This window comes from Populus trichocarpa, chromosome 17 (assembly GCF_000002775.5).
Source record: "Populus trichocarpa isolate Nisqually-1 chromosome 17, P.trichocarpa_v4.1, whole genome shotgun sequence".
In the NCBI taxonomy this organism is placed as follows: domain Eukaryota; kingdom Viridiplantae; phylum Streptophyta; class Magnoliopsida; order Malpighiales; family Salicaceae; genus Populus; species Populus trichocarpa.
This window is the reverse complement of record NC_037301.2, coordinates 5070792-5088622: the sequence shown is the minus strand read 5'-3', so window position 1 is coordinate 5088622 and position 17831 is coordinate 5070792.

Here is a 17831-nt window from a genome sequence, read left to right as displayed (position 1 = left end):
ATAGAAGGATAACAAAAATAGCATTTTCTTATTTCAAGTACAAACAGTTAGAACCAATAAACTTTATTCATATCCAATGTAATAATTTAGACTTTTACATAGGACTATAATTTTATGAATCCTTAATTAGTGAATCGGCTACATGCAATTATGCATTTAGTTAAAACACGGTTTAAAAGACATGGTGTGAAGTTAAATGTGATTTTTGGTTGAACTCTTATTATATTTGAGGTTTGTAGGTCACCTCTAAATGAGAATTGCTTGATTAATTTGTTCTTCATCCTACGAGCAAGATATCGAACGTTGTTTTGAGCAAACATCAAATTTATTCTAAAATCAAAATTTGTTCAAGTTCAACTTTCTAAAATGCCATTAAGGAAGATATTTATTTTTTCAACATGGACTTTTGATAGATTTTTGAGCTTGTGAGATCATGGAATATTGTAATAAGTGTTTTATTAGTTGTTATTTTTATTTATAAAAGAAAGGAATAATATACGTGAAGAGAATTCTTGGCCAAAACATTTCTTTATTAATAAGAATGGATACATCATACAAAATATTTCTTTAAAGAATCTCAATTTATAAGCCTAATTACATCCTTTTCATCCATATAGATCAACGACAATGCTTCGTATGAAAATGCCTTTTTTTACCACATAAGGGCCTTCATAGTTCGATGCCTATTTGCTATGATATTTATTCGACAATGGCATAATCTTTCTCAATACGATCACCTTCTTTGACATCTCTTGGCTAAACTTTCATGTCATGTGTTTTTTTTATTCTTCTTTGGTATAATTGGTGGTGGCATATTATCCCTAACCTCTTTTCATTGATCATGTTTAACTATTTATATCATATCTTTATCCATTCAGCTTCTTTCAAATCTAACTCCATCTCAAATCTAACTCCATATGGACATTTAGAGACTAAATTTCTACTTCCAAAGGCATAACTATCTCTATTCCTTATACCAGTGAATAAGGTGTGGCTCTAATTGTCATCCTTACAGCTATTCTGTAGGCATGAAGAGCATAAAGGAGCTATTTGTGCTCATCTTTGTAAGTGATCACCATTTTCTAGATAATTTTGTTATATTCTTAGCAGCAGCTTTTATAGTCTCATTCATCTTTGACCTATATGAGGATGAATTTGAAAGCTTGATTTTCCATTTAACACATAAATTGGCAATTATTTTTCCATTAAGTTCTGAGTATTATTTGTTATTATTCTTTCAGGTATGCTGTATCAGCATATCAGATCTTCCTCAATAAATCATTTTGATGGCTTTCTAAGTCACATGGGCATATGAGCAAGCTTTGATCTACTTGGTAAAGTAGTTGATTGCTAGCAAGATGAATATGTGCCTATTACTAGTTTTTGGATTAATAGGCATAATAACATTTATTCCTCATATCGTAAGAGGCTAAGGTGATACCATGTTGAATAAAGAAACTGGTGGTGTATTGATTTTGTCTCTTTGTATCTAGTATTTATAACATTTTCTTATATAATCCATGTAGTCTCTCTCAATGGTCATCCAAAAATATTTAGCTTTTTGTATCTGTTTGTTCATTATATGTCCACTTACATATGTACATAAATTCCCTCATGTACTTCTTGCAATACTTTCTTAACCTTTTTCTCATTATGACATCTATTTGGTCTAGTATAATATGATCCTTATAGATTCTTTCATGAATTTACTACTCTACTTCTTGTACTTCTTATTTTCTCATCACTTGATAGATTATCAACATTCAATCCTCATATACATTTATCTTTCTTACTTTCATTTCCAATGCCATTTCCAAATCATGGGTGTATGCTTCATACTCAACTATGTTATTAGTATTATCATCTTGGGAATTATATCAGCCCCTACTTTATGGCCACATATATTCACTCCTTCATTGAAGTACATTATCCATCAATCATTCCCCTCTTCATTTTCAAATGCCATGACATCTTCATCTAGAAAGTTAAAGTTTAGAGCTTTGTAATCTTCAATGGTATTATTAGCTAAGTGATCAACAATTTCACTCTTTTTTATAGCCTTTTTGGTCATGTAGACAATATCATATTCAGATAACAAAACTTACCACCTTGTGACCTAATTTGACAAGTATAGTTTTTTTAAATATATACTTAAGAGGATCTATCTTGGAGATGTGCCAAGTGGTATAGTATAACACGTACTAACACAACCTCGTAACACTTTATACTATGCCATAACACAATTTTTCAATGATATTGTAGCGGACTTTGTACTCTATGAATTTCTTCCTGACATAGTAAATAGCCTGCTCTTTTCTTCTAATCTCATCATGCTTCCCTAACACACAATCCATTACTGCTCATTCACTATTATGTAGGCCTCCCATAAATTGGTGGTATTAAGAGAGATGGGTTCAATACATATTGCTTGATCTTATCAAAGGCTTCTTCACAATCCTCATTCCAAACTCCAGATTCTTTTTCCGCAACAACCTAAAAATTGGTTCACATGTGGCCATCAATTGAAAGATAAAACGGGCTATGCAATCTAACCTCTCTAAAAAGCCTCTTACTTCTCTCAATTTTGGGTGTGGTGCTGACATTTCTTGAATGACTTTGACTTTATCAGGATCTACTTCAATTCCTTTATTGCTTACTATAAATCCAAAAAATTTCCTAGATTTTACCCTAAATATGCACTTTGCAGGGGTTCAAGTTTAATTTGTACTTTCTCAACCTCTCGAATGGCTTCCTCAAAATATGTATATGATCCTTTTCTACCTGAGACTTGGCAATTATATCATCTATATATACTTCAAATTCTTTATGCATTATATCGTGAAAGAGAGTTATCATTACTTGTTAATATGTGGCTCAAATATTTTTCAAATCAAAGGACATCACTTTGTAATAGAATGCTCTCAATAAGGTTATGAAGGAGGAAGTCTTTTCCTTATCTTCTTTGGACATTTTTTATTATACCTCAAGAAGTTATCCATAGAAGTGTAAATAGAGCTTTTTATGGCATTGTCTATAAGCACATCTATATGAGGTAGAGAAAAGTCATCTTTTGGGCTTACTCTATTCAGATCTTTAAAATCCACTCACACTCAAATTTTATTACCTTTCTTAGACACAACAACTATGTTACATACCCGTTATGGGTATTTGACTACTTCTAAGAACCCAACATCCCATTGCTTCTTTCACCCCTTCTTTTACCTTAATCAGGATATCAGGTCTCATTCTTCTAAATTTATGCTTGATAGGCTTGCATTGGTCTATCAAAGGCAGCTCATGTACCATAATATTAGTATACAACCCAAGCATGTTAGCATATGACCAAGTAAATGCATCAACATACTCTTTTAATAAGGTGACCAAATCATCTTTTTCTTTAACAACAATTAACATCCTAATTTTCAACTATTTCTTATCTTGCTCAATGCCTGCATTCACTAATTCTAGTTCTTTTTTTGCTGGTTCTAGAGCTTTCTTAAACTATTTAATTAGCTTAGTAAAATCAGTTAAATCTTCCTCTTCATGTTCTTCCTCATTCATGGCAATTATGTTTTTATCAAAGTTAGGTTAATTATTCTCAATACAATAAGTTTGTGTGTTTATTAAAGATTCACTTTTAATTTGCTTGAAAGTAGAAAGTGTTTTTACACAAGTGGTCAATTCGCATGGGAAATCTAAATAAACAAAGGCAAAAGATGAAAGAAAGTGCATGATCTCATTAAATCTAAAAAGGTGGCTCAAACACATAAAAGACTTAAAGTTGATATCCAGAGCCATTTATCAGCTAGGTAAAACATGATATTTAGAAGACAAACACCACATATAAAAAGTAAACTTAAATTAAACACATTAACAAAAGCACACTTAAATGAAATTACTTCTTAAAAATAGTTGTGGCATCTTGAACCTTCCAATTGTTCAGCTCCTCTCCTTCAGCTAGTTTTCTCATGAATCCTCTCATAATATTATCTTCTAGTATGTTAACAGTTAACTAGGGTAATTGTAGCTTGGGATGATCCTTTTCAGGGTCCTTGACTTCTTCCAGATAATTAATTATAGCTCTAGCCATTTTTTCTTCTAGGTTTTTCAGCTCTTTGCATGTTTTTATCATGCAAGTCGATCATAGAAATGTCACTTGGATAGACAGAATCTCTATTATTCTCTTGTTAGGATTCCTTCCTTCAATTTATGCAACCTTTTTTTCTCTTTTGATCTCGGCTGCTATTGCAAAGTCTTTCTTCTTGGGCTTGAACCCTAGCCTAAACCTTTGATTAGCATCCACATATGGTTTTCTCAGTCACCCAATCTGCATTCACAACCTTGAATGCATGTAGATTCTCGTCCGTACAATTTTTAGTTTTAATGTATAGGATTGCTATATTTCTCACCATTGCTAAGATCTTTGTAGACTTTATGGTCACCAACTTAACATTAATAGTAAATTTAATCATTTGATGCAAATAAGATGCTATAACACTAACTGCATATATCGCTTACTTACTACTTGAAATGGTTGTGGGCTAATAACTAGTTCGATGTTAATGTTCCCAACAATAGGCTTAGGTGTCCTATCATAGGTCCTAATTATTATAACACTAGGCACTGAGTTCTCGTATATTTGATAAACACGAGCACTCGAAATTTCTTCGGTACTATGACATTGGGGACAAATGATGCTTATCATCACATACTATACATAACCATCAAACCAAACCAAGCTTACCATGGCTATCATAACCATCAAAGTGGACTTGGATATCATCGAAACAAACTATCAACCTTACATTAACAATCTACTATACCTTAAAACCATAAGTTATGCATTCACTACCATATTGAACATATATTCATCAAAACATGCATAACACTTCAAAACATGATTAAACACATCAAAATTACACATTGTTCATCAAAATATAGGGGATGAATATTAAGCATTCAAGTAAAGATTTAAAAGGAGTTAAAGCAGGGTGTGCCTATTGAGCTACATCATCTCATCAAGGGTAAATGATATACCTTTCGATCAAAATGCAGTCTTTTCTTTTGGTTGTTCTTGGTCTACTTTCCAACTCATTTTAGCCTTTGTTACTTTGCTTTTCTTCTTTTCTCTCCCTTTTCTCACTTTTGCTTACTGTTTTTCTTTCTTCATAGAATATTTTTCTTTTTGATCCCCTCTTTTTTCTATGGAAAAACCATTTCTTTTTATAACCTGAAGCAGAACCAGAAGGTTATAAAACCACCCATAATTTGTATGGTGGTTTTTCAAAGATAGGTTGTTATGGAAAAGTCCTTCCTCGAAAGTTATGGTGTTTGATTTTCTTTTTTCCCTTTGTGCAATAAACCTTACCAAGAGAAAATAACCTCAAAGTGGGCTCTTTTATAGGTGATCCTTTTTTTTAGTCAATGAGGTTGACTGGGCAGAGTATTTTGATGAATTAATCATGGAGATTGAGATGTAAATGTGTCATTAAACGATCTAAAACATATAGAAGAGACATATCTATCATTGGAAATAAACCATGCTTGATTTAAAGGTTTAGAACTCCTCATTCATCGATCGGAAGAATGGCCTTTGATTAGCTTGAATTTGTCAAGGCGGGGGAGGTTGAGTGGGGACGACATATTGGCGAGTTCTTTGAGATAAATAAGGTATAAAAGTTTGATAAAGATGACTAATCCTTGTAGATAAAGTGTTTCTCAAACATTTGGTGCCAATTAGAGCTCTTAAGGTGGTTAGAGACGCTACATTCATTTGTCTAAAGTGGCTTCTCAATCAGTTTTCTCAACTGACAAAAAAAGATTAAAAGTGGTTGAATGACATGTCACCTTTCTTTTTATTAAAAACCAAAGTGACATGTTGCTTGTTTTAGTCACTGGACTTTAAATTTTATTGCATACACCCTCAATTAACACAAAACTTTTTATATCATGCAATTACATCCCTCACAATGTGGATTGAAATCTTCTTATTTGCACACCTTTTATAAATTGGCCCTTTGTTTCTAGATTATTTGATCCTCAATTGATCATTAAATTTTTAATTTATTTCAATTTAACCCCTGATGCAATTGATTTTGGTCCTTGAATGTACGCGCCTCTTGCACTTTGATCCTTGGTTTTGAATTTCTTCAATTAAGTCCTTAATTGGCCTTCGAACTTCGTTTCTTTGAAATTAAGTCCTTAAATCAACTAATTAACTTATTAAAAATCAAAATTGGTCCCCAAAACTTCCAGTTCATGCAACTTAACCCGAATTAGGTTTCCAAACTAAGTTTTCATTTCAATTAAGTCCTTAATTAAGTCAATTAAACTCATTAAAAGTTTAATTAAGTTCTTAAATGTAATTAGTTCTTTCAATTTTGATTGAATTGACTTTCAAACTTAATCTTACTTTTAATTAAGCCCTTTTATCAAAAGCTTAACTAAGTCCCCGAACTTAATTATTTTACAAGTCTATCTCAATCTTCAATATCTTTATTATATTTGATCCTAAATTATCATTGTTTCCTTCAATTACCCCCCATTGTTGGAATGGAATTCCCAAACTTTGTCATTTGGTCCATTTAGGTCCTTCAACTTTCAATTTACATAATTAAGCCCATCTTCAACCCTTTTCATCAATAATATTTTAAAATGACTATCCATTGGTGTTTTGACATATTGCAGCTCATTTATTTGTGACCCAAAATATTTTTGGATTTTGTTTTGAATTTATGAATATTTTTCGAAGAAATTTTTTTTTTCATAAAAGGAATTTAGGAGACTTAAAATTGGGTTATGACATAACTAAATAAAAAATTAATTCTAAAAATTGTCCAACAATATTGCTAGTAAAATAAACTAAAACACATATGTGTTTTACTATAGCTAGCATTGTTCACCCACTATCATTTCACTATCTATATCCATTTTTTTGTTTTTAATATCTAGTATGATTTAATAACATTCCTTATTTTAATGTTTAATACAATGTAATAGTATGCATGGAATGCTATGAAAAGAATCATATAATGTAATAGAATTAATTACAAATATGTCATTTCATATCATTATAATTTTATTTACTATTATGTAGTTTTTTAAAGTATCAAGGATATCCAATTTTTGACATAAATTATACAATATAACAAAAACATATCTGTCTTTTATTATAGATTAATTGCTCATCCCCTCACGTTTCATTGTTCACATTACTATTCATAGCAATTATTTCTTTCTAGGTCCTTGAATTTCTATTTTCTTATCGATTTATCCTTTCAAGTTATGTTGTTATTGTTTTATGTGTTGGGATTTATTTTAATTTGCATAGCATATTCAATGTGTCATAAAATATTCTAATATTAAATTAAAATTTGATTTTATGAAATAAAATTTTAGGTTATTGTTATAACAAAAAAAAAAAAAAAAACAAGGATCAAAACTAAAATGTAAAAAAATAGGGTTGTTTTTTTAAAAAGCACAAAAAAGTTCAATTTCATCCCTGAGGTTTCAAATTATACATATTTGGTCCTTGTTATTTAAGATTTTTATGTTTTTAACCAAAAACTTTATTTTTGGTATGTTTCAATCCATGAATACTGAGGGATGAGAGAGAAGCATAAAAAGGAGAAGGGTGACAAAGAGTTCAACCAACCATATTATAGTCACAAAAGGTCAAATTTGGTGTCATTAGGTTTCTCTTAAAGAAGGCCTAATAAAGGTGACTTTTCCATTTAAACATGTCAAAAAAATTAGACCGGGAGTCGTGAATTTTGTTTTTATTCGATTTGATTTTGGGTTTTCAAATTTAGAAAAGGGTGTTTTAGGGTTGAAAAATGTCTTTATAAAGGTTTTTAGGATGTCTTTGAGATGTTTCGAGTGAAAACAATTTGAAAACTATGTTTTTTGGATCCAAAACTCGGATCTCAATTTTTTGATTTCTAGACATGATCGGAAAAATGCTCTAATAGATGACACATCGTCTACCAAGGTGGATGAAATGTCACCTATTAATATAAAATAAAAAAACACTAGATCGAATGACACGTCATTCGCTCTGGAAAAAAAAACTAGATATGCCTAAGCCTTCTCATTTCTCTCCCCTTCTCTTTTAATTCTCATTAATCTTTTAAAGTAAAATTTTAATTAATACCCTCTTTTATTTTTTAAATTATTCAATTTATTTATTGTTAAATAGTAATTAATCTTTTGAATTGTTTTTATAATTTTATAATACTTCAAAGAGATTATTATAATTTATCTTTATATTTCTTTTGCCTTAATTTTTATATAAATATATTGTATTTACATAATATATTTATAAAAACAAAAATCATTTGTGTAGCGACCATAATTAACTTATAAAATAAATAAAGAAAATATATAAAGTAAAAGGACATCCCAAAGTAAAATATTGGCTTATACATCCATCTTTTGCTTCTTACAAGAAAGATCGGTTTTTTGTTTTAGTCTTTTAATTAACGCTAACAACTTTTTATTTATTTATCTATCAGTTCATATATTTTTTTATTTATTTTTATTAAATATAAACGTTATCTTTTCATTTTCCAATTAAAAAATTATGATATTGGAAACATTTTCACAGCTCCATTACTTTTTTTTACGTTAGAAATTAATTTGGTATCACAACTCAAATCATTGTGTTTTAAAATAACATGATGTCACTTATTAATCTTCGATTCAAACTCAATCATATTCAATAAATATAATAGGTAATATGGAAATGATAGTCCTTTACCTTCCTACTTTTTTAGTAAAAGAAAAATATGTTTCTATAGTGATGCATGTGAAAGTATTACAATTAAAAAAAAAACAAGTATGTAAAGATGGGTCAAAATTGGATGGTTCAAAATTGAAATTAGATCAATTGATAGAGAGTGATCTAAAGGTTAAATGAGGTGCATTAAACTTGGGATTATTATGGTGGGATTGAGTTCCCCAAGATGGTCAAATAGCAGAGAAAATCCTTATGATCCAAAGTGGTCAGGTGTTAAACGGAGACCAAGGCCTCTTTTATGGTCGTGGGTGAAAGACTTGGGTATAGGGCAGGAAATATCTTAGGTGGCTTAAGAATTAGGATGGTTCAATTGACAGGGTAACCTATGCTTATGCTTGTTATATGATTGAGTCAAAATCTTATTTTATCAAATATTAAAATTAAAATTTTTGATTTATTAATTATAACTTAGATTGTCTTCTTTCTTTTAAAAAAATTATTTTTGGTCATTTTTATCAAACATAATTTAGTTTTTTTTTTTAGTAGTCATGCAAACCAGACTCAAATGTGCGCAAGTAAAACTTATTCTAAGAGTACTAAACAAAATTGTTCATGCCTTCAGAGTATATATAAAAAATGATGATACTCTATTTTAAAACTTGAGACAAGTTACTAATAAAATTATGATGCTTTATATCTCACATTAGTTATAAGTTATGAGAAATATAAATGAGATATAAGACATGATTTAAGATTCCATGTACAACAAAAAAAAAATTATTTTGAGCGACGATTATAATAATAAGCTCAAGTCAATACTACACTCATAAGCCATGCAATTGTAAAGGTTGAGTAAAGAGCCCTATCCCTGGCTTGAAGTGGGACAAAACTATATTAAAACCAACTTTAACCGAGTGTAAAAACTTAGTGCTATATGAGATGAATAGCTACACCTTTAAAGGGGTCAAAGCCACATTTTAAACTCATAGGAGCTACTTTTACCATCCTCCGTACATCCTCTAGGATCAATGCTTAATTGAGATCAATCGTGGTGCAATAAATAATGTTATATTTCATATTTTATATTAGTGGATTATCAGAAATCTAGATGAAATGTTATATTTTATAACTCAATTTTGACACCTTGTTTTTAAACATACAAACTAAAAAAACAAAAAGTTCTCAAAAATATATTTTTGACACAATTTGTTCAATTTTCAGTAATTTTATAATTTTTTACCTTTTCACTTACTGTATGTATGTTTACAAATTTTTTAAAATCAAAAAAGTTTTGTGAGCATAGTGGTAATTGAGAAAGGAATGAGATACTAATATAAACATTTCAATTCCATTATCCAAACAAGCAATGTAAGATGATAGGCTAAGAGACAATGAAGAATGAAAAAAGGGATATTAGGTAGTATAAATAGGTGAGTGAAAATTGTGAAGGAGAGATTTTTGGAGAGAGAAAAAGGAAGGGCAAATTTTTTTTAAGGAAAACGATGGGTTAAGAAAAAAATAAAATAAAAAACAAAGAGTGAAAAAGGTGTAGAGGAAAGATAGAAAAAGAAAAAAGAAAGAAAAGAAAAAAAACAAAGAGAAGAGAAAGAAGCCATCACCACTCATCTTCTCTTTTCTCTTTCTCAACCAAACTGGTCGGCCAACCACCATGCCACAAGCAGTCATGGACCATTGATCATGCACCATCTTCTTTAATAGTCGACATCCATTCCCTAAGAAAGAGAAATATACCAAGAGAGATGAAGGAGAAGGGAGAAGGAAAAAGAAAAAGAAAAAAACTATAGACAACCACCCCTCGACAATTAACATTACGCATAGCCCACAAGGTCCTTCACATTTGATGCCATCAGTAATAACCACCTAAAAAGAGAGAGAAACCATGAGAAAGATGCCAAACTAGTAGAGACAGAAAATGACCAAAACTTTAAGTGCCCCAACCTCTTTCCATAAAGGGCGGTGAAGCTCATCATCAGCGTAAAAAGGAAGGGGAAGAAGAAGCACACTTGGTGGAGTGATTCATGTGCCTCCCAACCTTATCAATGTGTGAAATGACATGCCAACAATGACTACCACCGCCAACATGTGTAGCTAACGCGCCACAACTACCTTCTACTATTGTAGTTGCTTTTGGTCTACCTCTACCACTCTAGAAGATTGATCTCAAAACATAAATAAAAATTTGAACATTTTTTGAATTTTTATGATGAAATATTGATTATTGTGGTGGTTTTGAGATTGATTATATATTATTATGAATGTTTGCGATATTTAAAGTGTTAGGAGTCCACACCATTGTGTGACAACTTCAGGGGTATGATGTTGCCAAGAAATTTATTTTTATGGTGGAACAGGCTCATAATCAATACCCCACGATGGGGTTAGAAGGATTAGACAGGTTTATCCAAGACATAATGGTTTGTTCTTGATATTGATTGATATGTGTGAATGATGTGTTGATGTGTGTTTGTTTGTTGTGAGTACTGATCTTTACGTATAAAACATGTACCACCATAGGGTGTGGTCAATAAGTAAAAAGAAATTCATCACTTAATACGTTATAATATTATCAAATCCTCTACTTATGGAAGATGTGCCGTTATTGAGCAATGTCATAGGGTTAGATCAGTCAATAATAAAATTACTTAATACATACGTTAAAATATTTTCAAATTACATATGGCATATGTAATGTCATCAGGAAGTATTATAGGGTGAAATTAGTCTATAATAAAATTGAATAATATATTACATTATTGCGATTAAAATATTTTTCAAAATTGCTTTTCTTGCCATTTTATTGTGCATTGATCCTATCTATGGTAGATGTACCATCATCGAGGTACATGTGCCATAAATAGGATGAGATTAGAAAATATTTTCAAGGTATCATTTTTTGTGTTCTTTCTTGTAATTTTGTTTTGAAGAAAAATAATAAATAAGTTTCTTTTCAACTTTTTTTGAATCTGAACTTATACGTTCGAGGGTGCCTTCGACAATACACTTTCGAGCTAAGCTTTCAACTACCTAGTTAATCACTTTCAAGAAACAAAGTCACCTATAGTGATAATATTGTTTTAAAATTTATAAAATTTAAATATTTGTGAAAAATCTTAACATTAAATTTTAATTGTAAATATTCATTTGTTATTTGACTTTTCTATGTTTATGTTGATGTGTATGAATTTATTATTGTGGTATTTTTTTAGGACACCTTTTCTTGATGGTGCAAACGGATTTGGGATGAGCTAGTGTTATCCTATATAGGCCCATTGAGTGTGAGTGGTGTGAGTGACTGCTTTTAGACCTGTTTTAATCAATATAATCTTGAACAGATTTATGCCTATCATTTGATCACCATCCTCGTCGTTCTAACGCTCGTATTTTTGTAGTGAGGATAGAGCCTTTGTTATTAGACTCAAGTCCCAAATCACTACCTTAGGTCATCATAGTTTTTACCTTTAATAACAAGCACACATATACTAGTTTAGGTAAACTCTTGGCATGAAAGCACAATAAATACATTTATTGTTAAAAACAAATAACAATTCAACTTACTTTAGATATAATGTACAAGATAATTGTTATCTTTCTTATTACATAACTAGTTCATTATCCAAGAATCTTTGAAAGATTAGCTAGGATTTCTAGTAATTATAAAACTAAGTGATGACTCTTTTTTATATTTTTACTTTTTTTCCATGTAGTTCGTCTCAATATGTCTTATGACAAAATATAAGATTTGACTTAAACAAGGAATACTTTTGAAATAATGAAGACAATAAAAATACAACTCAATGTACACTTGAGAATTTACAACTATTATTGGTATATTTAAAACGTGTGGGGAATCCACTATGCATTATACACTACGGATCCCCTCATAAGGCATTATGGATAGACTATTCACAGTGACTTCTTTTTCATTTTTTTTATTATTATTAATTTAGCCTTTATTGGACCAAATTATAGGCCAATTTATGCTAATTTGTTAGGGGAGGGCGAGATTAAAAGATAGGGACCAAAGTGGAAAAAAAACAGAAGGAATCGGTGGCATTTTCAGACATTAGTGGGAAATACCTATTTTTCCCTTAGAAAAAACCAAGAAATCATTCTATTGAGGGTAATTAAGTAATTTCACAATGACCTATTTGGCATTCCAAAATTTATAGGGGCGATTATGTCTTTTTTTTCTTCTTATAATACATAATGAAAAGACCCTTGTACCTTTAGATTCAAATTTTTTAAAAGCTTATGTTCAAGGGTGTTTTAGTCTTTTATAATTTTAATGAACAATAAATTAACTTACATGCCCTTGGGAGTGGAATTTCTATACCTTACATTCAGGGGAATTTTGTAATTGAGCTCAGGTGTTTTTGTAATTATCGGGTTGGTTTAGAGATAATTATCTAATTTAATATATACAAAAATTATTATAAAAAACATTATGTGTCGGCACATGGTGGTCCTCGCGCCCTTTAGGCGGTTTATGCGAGGTTGCATAGTGGTCAAACACCGCATTTCACAGTAGTGTTTGATTCGTCTTGGTGTCACCTCCTCGGGGAGGCGGTGCATGTGGCCAAAGGTCGCCAAGTTTGGAGCCAGCGACCTTTTTTTCCCCTTCTTCCCTCTCCTCCCTCGAAATTCATGCATGACATTTAAAATTTTAGGGAAGTCCTCTTAGTTGGGAATATTTAAGTATCAATTCTCAATCTTTTGATTTGTAATTTTTATCCTTGGTCATTTTGTAAGTTTTTTATTTGTTTTTAATTTTATCTTTCAATCTAAATTTTTTATTTTTTAAAATTTAGCCCCGATTCCTTCTCTTTTTTTTTCTTTTTTTTCTTTCCACTTTTATAAACTTCTATCGTTTTCATTTTCATCCTTTAATCAAGATTTTTAATTTTTATTTTTTAAAACTTAATCCTCATTCTTTTGGTTATTTCTTCTTTTAATTCTTTGTAGAATTGATTTTTCTTTTTAATTTAGCATTTCAATCCAAAATTATCCATTTTCATATTTGTTTTTTTTAAATGATCTTCATTCTTTTAATTGTTATTTTTTTCTTTTGATTTTTTTTTCAATTTCATACTTTGACATTTGATTTATTGAAATTTGGGCTTCGTGGTTTTTCAAAGTTTGGTGCTTCCAATCAAATGACCTGAGTGATGGGTTTTATAAGCTAACATGGGTTCACATCATTTTTTTTTACTTGTTTTTTTATCTCATTACCCGGCATTTATTTTTTAGAAAATAGAATTCATGGTTTTCTTTGTTTTTCTTTTAAAGGGTTGTCATGATTTCATGACCTGGCCTGTATGTTTAATTGGTTAACCCGGGTAGACTTGCACTTTTTTTGGCTTTTAATTAACGTTTTTTTTTTCTCTTTGATTCTTTTGTATGATTGATTTTTTTTTTTAATAAAAAATTCATCATTCAATATTTGATTTGTTGAGAATTGACCTTAATGATTTTTTCATATTTATTGCTTTTGATGATATGACCAAGGACAATGGTTGACATCAATTTTATTTGGACTTATTTTATTTTACATCTCATGATTTGACATTGGTTTTTTTCTAAAAGAAATGAGGTTTTGTGATTTTCTTTGTTTTTCTTATTCTCAAGTTATCGTGATCTGGGTGGGCTCATGTCTTTTTTTAACTTATAATTGTTATTTTCTTCATTTTATATTTTTTTTAATTTTATATTTCAAAATTTAATTAGTTAAAGATTGGGCTTTGATGTTTTTTTTAAATTTATTGTTTTTGGTCAAATGACTCGAGTCATAAGCTTAATGAGTTAACATTATTTTTTTTAGTTTTTTTTTCATCATTTGAAATTAATTTTTTCTATTCAATAATATTTTTTAAAAAAAAAACATGATTGTGTTAGCTGCACATCATTTATTTTACTTAAAAAGATTTTTTTATCTTACATGACAAAACATGTGTCACATGACTAGTTCAAATTATGTAACGTGGGTATTGCCTCTAGGTTTGGGGGCATGACAACAACTGTCATGGTGAGTTTATTACAAAAGTCAAATCTACTTGATTTTACACTATTGTGAATTTCTTTCTTTTTTTTCCATTACAATTAAAGATAGAATTGAATTAAGATAAAATTATTTCAAAGTATAAAATTACCTTCTAGAAAGACTAGCACAGAGTCCTAACACGACAAATACAATTTGTTGTTGAAATAATGATTTGATAACAACTAATGCAACAATGACTACAAAAACACATTAAAGCAATAACTAGTCTTAAATAGAGCTTGCTAACCATCCCAAATAAGAACCTTTTAGATTGGGATTTTGTATCCAATTCGCATAAATAATGGAGTCTCAACTCATCATAATTATTGAGAAATGACCGTATTACCATAATCAATAAATTAAAGATATAATCTTTTTAAATTTTTTTTACTTGGTCGTTAATTTAAGGGTCTCAAGAGATTAGTCGAGATGAGCGTAAACTGACTCAGACACCTACGATTCCCCAAAAAAAAATAATCTTCTTAGAGGCATCTACCATGAAATATACAGAAAACCTTAATAAAGAAAATAAACTTTATAAAATATTAAAATCATGTATTATATTCCTATTAAATAAAAGAAATATTAAAGTTGAAAAAACTATCTAATTAATCAAAATCTTGTTAGGGAGTCTATGAATTGGATGCTTTCTAAGGGTGGTATACAATCAAATCGAGCTAAAAACTTTGATCATATAGATGAAGGTTTGTAGTTGCTAACTATCATGGGTTTTTTACACAATTAAAATATATTTGTTTTTTGGTTTAAAAAATATTTTTAAAAATTTTTAAATTTTTTATGATTTTAGATCATTTTGATATGTTAATATAAAAAATATAAAAAATATTATTTTAATATATTTATAAATAAAAAAATACTTTAAAAAACAAACGCTACTGTAATAATACAGAAACTATCTTAAAAACAAAACATTTGGTTAGGCAACAGTATATCCAAGGACAAGATTAACAAAAGAGACTCATTTTCTCTGGCTTGTAATTGTACTTCTACTAATTATTTCCTTATCAATCCATAAATGAACTCACAATGGCGCCTAAGCTGTGGATTAGAGTAAAGTAGTATAAAAAAAGTGTAGATATTAATTCTAAACCTTTCTTTCTTCACCCTGAAAAGCTAAACATGCAGGTAAAAAGGTAACTCACTGCTCACAAGTCAATAATAAAAGGGAAAAAAAAGGAAAAAAAAGAAGAGTATCCCTCCCATTACCATGCCCAACATGAGAGCTTTCTTGTCTAAGTTTTCACTATCTAAAGTACAAAGATAAATATACTATGATTCTCCCATTAAAGTTTAATTCCATGGCTGTGAATTGCGATCTCACCAATCATTTGTGGCTTTGACCAGCTGCTGCCAGAGGCTCAATTATCCACTCTTTTATCCATTGGTTTGTAGGCTTAAAGCTGGCTCTCCGGAGTCAAATTGTCAAAGTGAGAATAAAAACTTTAGCCTTGCTTTTTCTTTGTGGAAATGATAACAAGGGCCTTCCTTGAAACAATGCCTTGTTCAAAATCTTTGCTTTGAGAGAACATAGCCTGTGATCATTGACAAATTATATATTCAAAGTTTATTCTCTCTCTTTTTTTTTTTCTGAACTTTATCATGCATGATCGGGCTGAAGGAACCGAATTATCCCACCAACTTAGGTGGTTCTAACTTGTTTAGAATATAGGAAGGAAAAAAACCCTAAATTTAATGAACATAAACACCAAACTAGCGTATTATGTATCTTCAATGCCTCGTACCTCTCTCAAAAGTGCTCCTTACCAACATTAAAGTCAAGAAGCTTTGCTTTTATATTTCAAAGTTGATGTTTTGGCACTTCTGGTTCTATTGATGTATTGAAATAATTTTATTTTTTTATATTATTATTTTTTAAAATCAATAATTTTATATGAAAAGCTATTGAACTCAATTACTTACTACTTTTACTTTTTAGTTTTTTGTTGAGATTTATTCTGTAAAGATATTCAAATTAGATCAATGATCGATTTCTAGATTTCAACATAAATCTAATTCATACATAGAGACTTGATTTCATAATAAAAATCTCATATTTTATTCTATTTTTTTGAGTTTGAATTCAAGAGAGTGTAATAAAAAAAAACAAAGATATGGGTTTCTAAGATTTAAAATAAAAAATTTAATTTCAATATGTGAAAACTATTTCAAGATTCGAGAATATCATGATAACAAATAAAAAACAGTTACAATGACTCTCCAATCCTTCTCATCCCCTATCAAATTATTCTCATTGATTCAACGATGTTTTGAAAATCCTTAAATGACTGGATGATATTAATTATGATGAGGCAGGATTTCTATTGCAGTTGCTCAAGGGTGGAGATGCAACTAGCCATTCCAAGCATAATTTGTTTACCTCAATATTCTTGTAGTCATTAGTTTATTTTTTCTTTTTCTTTTTCATGAAATTTTGGATTTTTTCAGAGTAACATATATGAACTGAGCGCATAATTCTTTTCTCCCTGTGCTCATGATCAGGACAATCTCAAGAGCCAATAAAAAAACAACAAGAACCATGCGTGCGCTCAGTGCAATGTGTTCCACTATATGAATGATGCCATAAGCTGTAGATTGTACAATTATATACATAGGAAATGCTCTCTGCCTAGTGTTTCACTGTTTTGGACATTTCCAATAGCAAAGAGACGTGAGATTGCAAGAACATAAAGGCAAGGGATTGCTCCCAACCACACAAAAAAAAAAAAAAAAGTCATCTGGGATTCTCTTTTCTCAGCAGACAAATCATATAAAATGCAGTATTTTGTCAATTCTGTATCACCATCACACCTCAATTATGTTGAAACCAGCCACTGACCCAGTTGTTGCTGTTGCATTACATACACACACACTACTACTGTTTCATGGTAAATTTCTATTATTTTAACATCATCTTGTGTTCTGCCAAGTCAATTTTGTCGCCCACAACATCTTCAATCTTTATTCTCCTCCTCTCCCCTTCTTTAACACCACTTTCACTGCTCTACGAGCAGTGAA